Genomic DNA, 8591 nt, shown 5'->3' with positions numbered 1-8591 from the left:
ACTCATCTCACATACTGTATTGTCCATCACACAACATCATTCACCATGTCCGACACCACTGTACAGTATGGTGTTCACATCCGTTGTACACCACTTTACACCTGTATATATTAAAAATAAATATTATCAATGTACAGTGACTTCAATCCACCATATGGTATGGTAAACTCGCCGTATAGTGGCTATACTATATGGGCACTTGGTTATTCCAACAATCTCCCACTTGATGAAGTGGCAAAATACTCAATATGGCTAACAAGAGTCAGGGGTATTAAGCCCCATAGAATGTGTGCACCATTTGGACTTAGTTGTGTTCAGTGGCTTTGTTAATGCATCTGCAACATTCTCTCGAGTATAAACCTTTTCAAGATTTACCTTTCCATCTTCAATCATGTTCTAGCATGGAAAGTAGGATTTTTTGCAAAATATATTGCACTTTGATTGTCATAGAGAATTGTAACTCTTCTTGCATCATAGCCAATATCCTATCATAAATTCTTAAGCCAAACTGCTTCTTGACATACACTAGTAGATACTAAGTACTCTGCCTCAGTTCTTGATAATGTAGTTACACTTTGTCATTTGCTCATCTAATTAATAGCACCACCATTCACCATGACTACATATCCACTAGTGGATCTTCTCCTGTCAATGTCCTTGGCCCAATCTGCATCAACATAACCTTGAATGCTAATAGATTTTTTATATCCCACTGAGTTACCTTGATAACATAATGCATACTATGACATACCCTTCAAATATTGTACAACTCTTTTCGCAGCATCCCAATGTGACTTTCCCAGATTCACCATAAATAGACTCAATACTCCCATTGCTTGCACAATGTCTAGTCTCATGCTGACTATTGTATACATGAGGCTTCCAACAACAGTTGGATAAGGTATCCACTTCATGTTTTCAATCTCATTAGAAGATTTTGGATTGTCAGTGACCAACAACTTGGTTCCATATAACACTAGAACAACCTGTTGCTTTCAGTCATTCATATTAAACTGCTCCAGAACATTGGTAATATATTTTCTTTCTCTGAGCCAAAGTTTTATGCCAACCCAATCGCTTTTGATTTCCATCCCCACAATAAATTTTACAAACCCTAAATCTTTTATTTCAAATGTTAAGGACAATTGTGATTTTAATTTTGAAATCATTTCCTTACTATTACCTATAAACAACATAACATCTACATATAGTGCAATAATAAGTTTCTAATCACCTTTAGCTTTATAGTGTACACAATGATTAGATTTAGCTCTCGTAAAACCCAAAGACAAAATATATGTATCATATTTTTGGTACCACATTCTAGGTGACTATTTCAAACCATACAAAGACATTTTTAGTTTACATAACAAATGATTTTCACCTTTTTCTACAAAGTACTTTGGTTGGTACATGTATATCTTTTCTTCCAGATCACATTAAGAAATGTTGTTGTCACATCCATTTGCTCAATTTCAAATTCATGTGTCACTGCAAGTGATAATAGAAATCTGATAGATGTTAGCTTAGCTACAATAGAAAATATTTCTCCATAATCAATCCCTTCTTTCTGAGAATACCCCTTTGCAACCAATCTTGTTGTGTACTTGTCAATCTTTCTATCTGGATTGTACTTCTTTTTAAAGACCCATTTACATCCTATGGATTTCCTCTCATTAGGAAAAGGTACTAGATCCCAGGTTTCATTATTTTCCAAAGATTTCATTTCATCCTTCATGGCTAACAACTAGGAATCTGAATCTAGCATACTAATTGCTTCTTTGACAGTCCTAGTCTCATCAACATGTGTAAGAAAAGCATAAGCACAATTAACATTCAACATGGAATAATTAAATCTCTTTGGTGAATAACTATACCTATTAGGTTGTTACATCTCTTGAGTAGTTCTCCTCACTTCTTGAGCTGAAACTTCTTTAGGTTCATCATGAGGTTCAAGATCATTTTCTTCTTCATTTGGATGATCACTCTCCTTGTTCTCATTCTCAAGTATTTCTGGATTCTCATTCTAAACTTCATTTGGAGTCTGAAATACCTCATCTTTGGAAGCTAAAGGGGTTTGAATTGCTTCCTTTCTCTTCTCATTTTTCTCTAGTTTCTCTAGTGAGTTAGGTTTCATTTCAACAAAGATAACACTCCTATTGTACAAGACATTTCCAGTAAGAGCGTTCCACAATTTGTATTCCTTCACACCAATGTCATACTCAATAAACATAGTTGTCAAAGTTTTGGAGGCTAGAACATAGTTGTCAAAGTTATCTAGTTCAAATGCAGTTAGTCTTCCGACTATGGCTTCAAGATTTATCTTATGATTTGCTTCACACCTTCTTTCCTGTATTGCAGAGACTCTGATTGCATAAACGGGAAGCAAGGTTCTGAGAACATTGCTTACAACTGTTTCTCCTTTGATGGTCACCTCCAGCTGCCTTGATTGCACTTACACATGCTTTAACTCTTTCAACATACTTTGCAATTTTTTCATCCTCTCTCATCCTCATTTGATCAAATTGTCCTCTTAGACTTTCTGCTTTTGCTCTTCTCACATTATCATCCCCTCCATAGATCTCCTTTAGCTTGTTCCACATGTCAAAAGCGGTTTTGCAGTCCTTAATGTCATCAAATTCTTCATAGCTGAGAGTAGATGCTATGTCTATCATCATATTGTTGTGAGTCTTCTTTTCAGCAATATCATTAACTGACAATGTGCTAGAAGGTTCTTCATATTTTTCTTCAAGGTATTTCAGTCTAGTATCACCAACAGTAGCCAGATGAAGTTTCATCAATTCTTGCCATGCTGAGAAGTTATCTCTGTTAAATTTTGGAATTTCTCTTTTGTAAGACATCTTGATCTTTGTCTTAGAACCTTGAAATCCTTTCCTGCAAGCACCAAAAAGCTCTGATACCAATTGCTGGAAATGAGAATGGAGTAACTGAGAGGGGGAGGGGGTGAATCAGTTACCACAAAAACATTTCAAAGTCCCTTAGATGTCTAAAATCTTGATCTTAGTTACAGATTACTGAAACTTGATAATGCAGCAACTACTAATAATTATTAAGAACTGATAAACAAAACAATTCAGCAATCACAAACACTAGAGACACCAGATTTAATGTGGAAACCCAATATGGGAAAAACCACCAATGTAACTAGTTACTATTTTTCACTCTTCTGAAGTGAGCCCTGTTAGGAGCCAACCCTGTTAAAGGTTACAAAACACACTGTTAGGTGTGACCCTGTTAGAGGAGTTAATCACCCTATTAGGAGTGGCCTTGCTAGAGGTGTTTAGAAAAATTCAACTAAACTGTCACCTTGTTAGAGGATTTATAGAATGGCTATTAAACCAACTCTGTTAAGAGATTTTGAGTTCACTGTTACAATGGTTAGAAAGCAACAATGAAATGACCTGATATAGTGTGCAACTTATCTTTGTTGATTGCAAATCTTTGTTATGCTTGACTGGATCCTTACTGATCAAATACAACTTTGCAGCTCCTTTAACACATCTGATCCTCCATCAGACTTTTCTCAACATTCGCTTCTTCATACTATAATTCGCATTCATAACTTTTTCATAATCACACTTCTCTATTTTTGATTTGCAACCTGAGTGACCATATATACCTTCTAGATTATCTTAGTCGGCTCAAATCACTGACCAATAATCAAACAATATACAATAGTCAACTAGAAATAATTAACATTACAAACTAACAAATCCCTTTACTGGCTAACCCTGCTCGGTTAATACTGTTTAGAAAATAATACCTGTGTTAACCGACTGAGCTCAGTTAATACAGTGAACTCCGTGACAACCCTTCAATCGCCAGGAGAACTCGGTAAGTACTGAGTTTCCATAGATGATCTAGTGAGCTTGGTGGAAATTGTCTTGGTAATCACTAAAACCTTCATTTACCTTCCTGACTCGATAAACACTAAATCCTTCGTTTACCTTCCTGATTCGGTAAATACTAAATCCTTCGTTTACCTTCTTGACTCGGTAAATACTAAATCCTTCGTTTACCTTCTTGACTCGGTAAATACTAACTTTTCTTCGCTTACCTTCCCAGCTTGGTAAATACTCTATCACAGTTTCCTTCAATCACCGAGTGAGCTCGATAAGTACTGAACTTCCTTCATTAACCAAGTTAGCTCGGTAGAAGCTATCTTTATAGTGTAATATACAGCAACGCTCGGTAGACTCTGTAAACTACTATGCTTACCTTCTGAGCTCGGTAGACTCTATCTGATGACTGATATGACATTTGTGTAACATCAAAGACAACACTCAATTAACCAATTGTATCCAACAATCTCCCTCTTTGGCATTGATGGCAACACAACATGTCATAGCAGAATGAAATTTGAAAACAAGTCTTTCTCTTATAGTCTAGCACAATATGTCAACATAATACTTCTCCCTCTTAGATAGAAACTTCTCCCTCTTTTAGTAATCTCCCTCTGTGAAGGAATCGTATAATAGAAAGATATGACAGTTTTATTCTCCCTCTCCAAATGCTTACAAATTTCAGAATAGATATTACAGTTTTACTCTCCCTCTTTGACAACACATGCCAAATACAATACAACACAGTAAAAGCTCTTCTTCGTATGCCAAAAGTACTCTCAACTGGATTACAATGTACCTTATGTATAGATTCATATGCAATGACTTCAATACTCTGCTACATCAACTTGATAGATTTTCAACTTCTCATAGGTTGATGCATCACTTAAAACTTTATTTTAGTGAACTTTAGATAGGGGAGTGACCCCTAACTTGCCTCTGAGATACAAGAATGTATCCTTAGGTAGTGAGTTTGTGAATATGTCAGCAATTTGTTCCTTTGTATGCACATATTCCAGTTTGATCTCCTTGTCCTGCACCAATTCTCTGACAAAATGATATTTTATTGCTATGTGCTTGGTTTTGGAATGCATCACTAGATTCTTAGATATATTGATTGCACTAGTATTGTCACAGAACATAACAACTAGTTCTTTGATTTCCATCTTCATTCCTTGTAATAACTGCTTAAACCAAACAATGTTGGAACAGTTTACTGTTGCAGCAACATACTCTGCCTTTGCTATAGATTGGGATGTACAATTCTGCTTTTTGCTTGTCCAAGAAACCAATCTCTTTCCAAGAAAGAATGCTCCTCCACTTGTGCTTTTTCTGTCGTCAAGATTCCTTGCCCAATCAACATCAATAAAAAATTTTAGATCCAAATTACTTCCAAATTTGTACCATAGTCCATAATCTTCAGTTCCTTTCAAATATCTCATTATTCTTTTCATTTCCATTAGGTGAGTTTCTCTTGGTTTTGCTGAAAATCTTGCAACAATACCAACTGCAAGAGCAATATCTGGCCTGGTATGAACTACATACTGCAACTTTCCAATCATAGATCTATACAATGTTTGGTCTACTTCTTTGGATTCATCATCTTTGGTAAGTTTCAATCTAGTACACATAGGAGTTCCAATAGGTTTGCAGTCCTCCATACCAAACTTTTTCAATATCTCCTTGACGTATTTTGATTGAGTAATGAAGATGCCATTCTTATTTTGTTGAATTTGAAGACCAACAAAGAATTTTATTTCACCAAACATAGAAATTTCAAATTCTTTGTTCATTTGTTCTGAAAATTCTTTGCAAAGATCATCATTCCCTGTGAAAACAGTATCATCTACAAATATTTCTGCCAAGACAATCTTATTATCTGGTCCTTCCTTTATATACAAGCTACTATTATCATTAGTTCTTTGAAAACCAATCTGAATAAGATAGTTATGCAATCTTTCATACCATGCTCTAGGGGCTTGTTTCAGACCATACATTGCCTTGTGTAATTTGTAGACTATGTTCCTTTTATCTGGATCAACAAAACCTTTAGGTTGTTCAATGTAAACCTCTTCATCCAGTATTCCATTGAGGAATGCTGACTTGACATCCATCCGATAAACTTTGAATCCTTTGTGAGCAGCATATGCAAGTAAGGTTCGGACTCCTTCCAATCTTGCAACAGGAGCAAAATTTTCCCCATAATCTATGCCTTCTTCTTGAGAGTATCCTTTGCATACCAATCTAGCTTTGTTTCTGGATACCTTACCATCTTCAGTCAACTTGTTTCTGAATACCCACTTGGTTCCTATTATATTCTTATCTTTAGGCCTGGGTACAAGAGTCCATGCCTTCTTCTTCTCTATCTGTTCTATTTCCTCATTCATTGCCTCAATCCAACTATCATTTGACAATGCGTCTTTAATACTTCTAGGTTCAAAATCAACAAGTAAACAAGTATTTTTCAACTTACTTCTTGTCAAGGTTCCTTCATATTTGTCTCCAATGATCTGATCTGGTGTATGATGTCTTCTGACATATTTAGCTAACACAGGTTCTTTACCTCTTGAATGAGTTTCATTGATATCTGCTTGTGCTTCAATTTCAAGTTGTTCTGGCTTGGTTGCTTCAGACTCGGTAGACACTTGCTTGGTAGTGTTTGAATGTTGTTGTGGCTCGGTTTGAACTATTTGCAACTTGGTTACTAAAGACTCAGGAGTTGAGGATTCTTGAGTGAATGGTATACTTGGTATAGTATCAGGTTCAATGTAAACAAATCTCTTTTATTCTTTAGGTACCTTTTTTCTTTCTTCTTCTGATTTGTCTACAAACTCATCAACTTTCACATGTGCACTTTTTATGACTTTGTGAGTGGATAGATTTAAACATCTATATGCTTTTCTTTTGCATGAATAACCCAAAAATATTCCTTCATCACCTTTTACATCAAATTTTTCTTTTCTAGATTCTTTCAAAATATAACATTTGCTTCCAAATACTTTCAGATAACTTACATTGGGTTTGTAGCCATAGCATAATTCATAAGGAGTCTTGAATGAGTCCTTCTTCAACTGTACTCAATTTAAGGTATGAACTGCAGTGCTGATGGCTTCCTTCTAGTATTTGATAGCAATATTTTTTTCTATCATGAGGGTTCTTGCACAATCCATAATGGATCTATTTCTTCTTTCAGCTATTCCATTTTGTTCTGGAGTTCCTAGTGTTGAAACCTGTCTTTTAATACCTTTTTCAATGCAGAAGTTATTGAATTCATGTGAAATGAATTCACCACCTCTATCCGACCTTAAACATTTCAGCCTTTTCCCTGTTTCTTTTTCAAATCTTGCCAAATACCATTTGAATTTCTCAAATGCTTCTGATTTATTCCTTAGATACATGACAATCATCATTCTTGAATAGTCATCAACAAAAAGAATGAAAAACTTTTCTCCAGTATAGCTTTCTATTCCAATGGGTCCACATAAATTAGTATGCACAATTTCTAATATATCTTCAGATTGATAGTTTTTACCTTTAAAACTAGTTTTTCCCATTTTACCAATCTGACAAGTCTTGCATAGACCAACCTCAGGTTTCTTAATGTTAGGAATGCCTCTTACTTTCTTGAATTTTCTTATTTTTACCAAATTATGAAAATTGACATGACACAACCTTTTATGCCATAACCAACTCTCTTCAATTTGAGCAATAAAACATGAGCATTCACCAAGTTCTAGATAGAACAAATTACCTTTAGTTTGGGTGCCAGATCCTATCAGTTTTCCTTGCTCATTCAACAGTCTCGCCTTTCCATGCATGAATTCTACCTTGAATCTAGTATTTAGTAACTGTGCAACACTTAGCAAATTATGTTTGAGACCTTCAACCCAGTAGGCATTATTACATATAAGTTCTTTGGATAGACAGATTCTTCCTCTTCCTTTTATGAAACGAGGTTCATTATTACCAAACCTCACATTGCCACCATCATAGTCTTCAAACTGATCAAACTTAGTTTTATCACCAGTCATATGATGTGAGCAACCGCTGTCTATAATCCATGTATCATTCTTACTTACATGAGAGATAAGAGCCATTTTATCTTCATCACTATCAGAGTCATCTTTAACAGCAATATAAACAATTTCATCCTCACTATTATCAAAATCCTTAGAATTTTCAGCCATGAAACATGATTTCTTACCTTTGTTCTTGGATGATTTAAAGTCTTTCTTGCCATTCCATTTGTGATCTTTCTTTTCATCATTGTTTTGCTTGTTTGGGCACCTTGCTGCAATATGACCAATTTCATCACAAGAAAAATAGATTAGAGGAACTTTACCTTTGTATTTTCCTCTGCCTCTAGAATATTTCTTGGCTAGTAGACCTTCAATCACTTCGACATCACTGTCTGAACTTTGGCTTGATTCACTTTCACTTTCTAACTGTGATTCTATCTTCTTTTTATTTTTCTCTTTGAGTGAGAGCTTGGCTTGAAATGCTGATTCAATGTTTTTGGAGGCTGGAACATAGTTGTCAAAGTTATCTAGTTCAAATGTAGTTAGTCTTCTGACTATGGCCTCAAGATTTATCTTATGATTTTCTTCACACCTTCTTTCCTGTATTGTAGAGACTTTGATTGCATAAATGGGAAGCAAGGTTCTGAGAACTTTGCTTACAACTATTTCTCCTTTGATGTCACCTCCAGCTGCCCTAATTGCACTTACA

This window comes from Cupressus sempervirens, chromosome 11, assembly GCF_028749045.1.
Source record: "Cupressus sempervirens isolate cs-2001-9-10 chromosome 11, ASM2874904v1, whole genome shotgun sequence".
NCBI lineage: Eukaryota > Viridiplantae > Streptophyta > Pinopsida > Cupressales > Cupressaceae > Cupressus > Cupressus sempervirens.
This window is presented reverse-complemented; position numbering follows the sequence as displayed.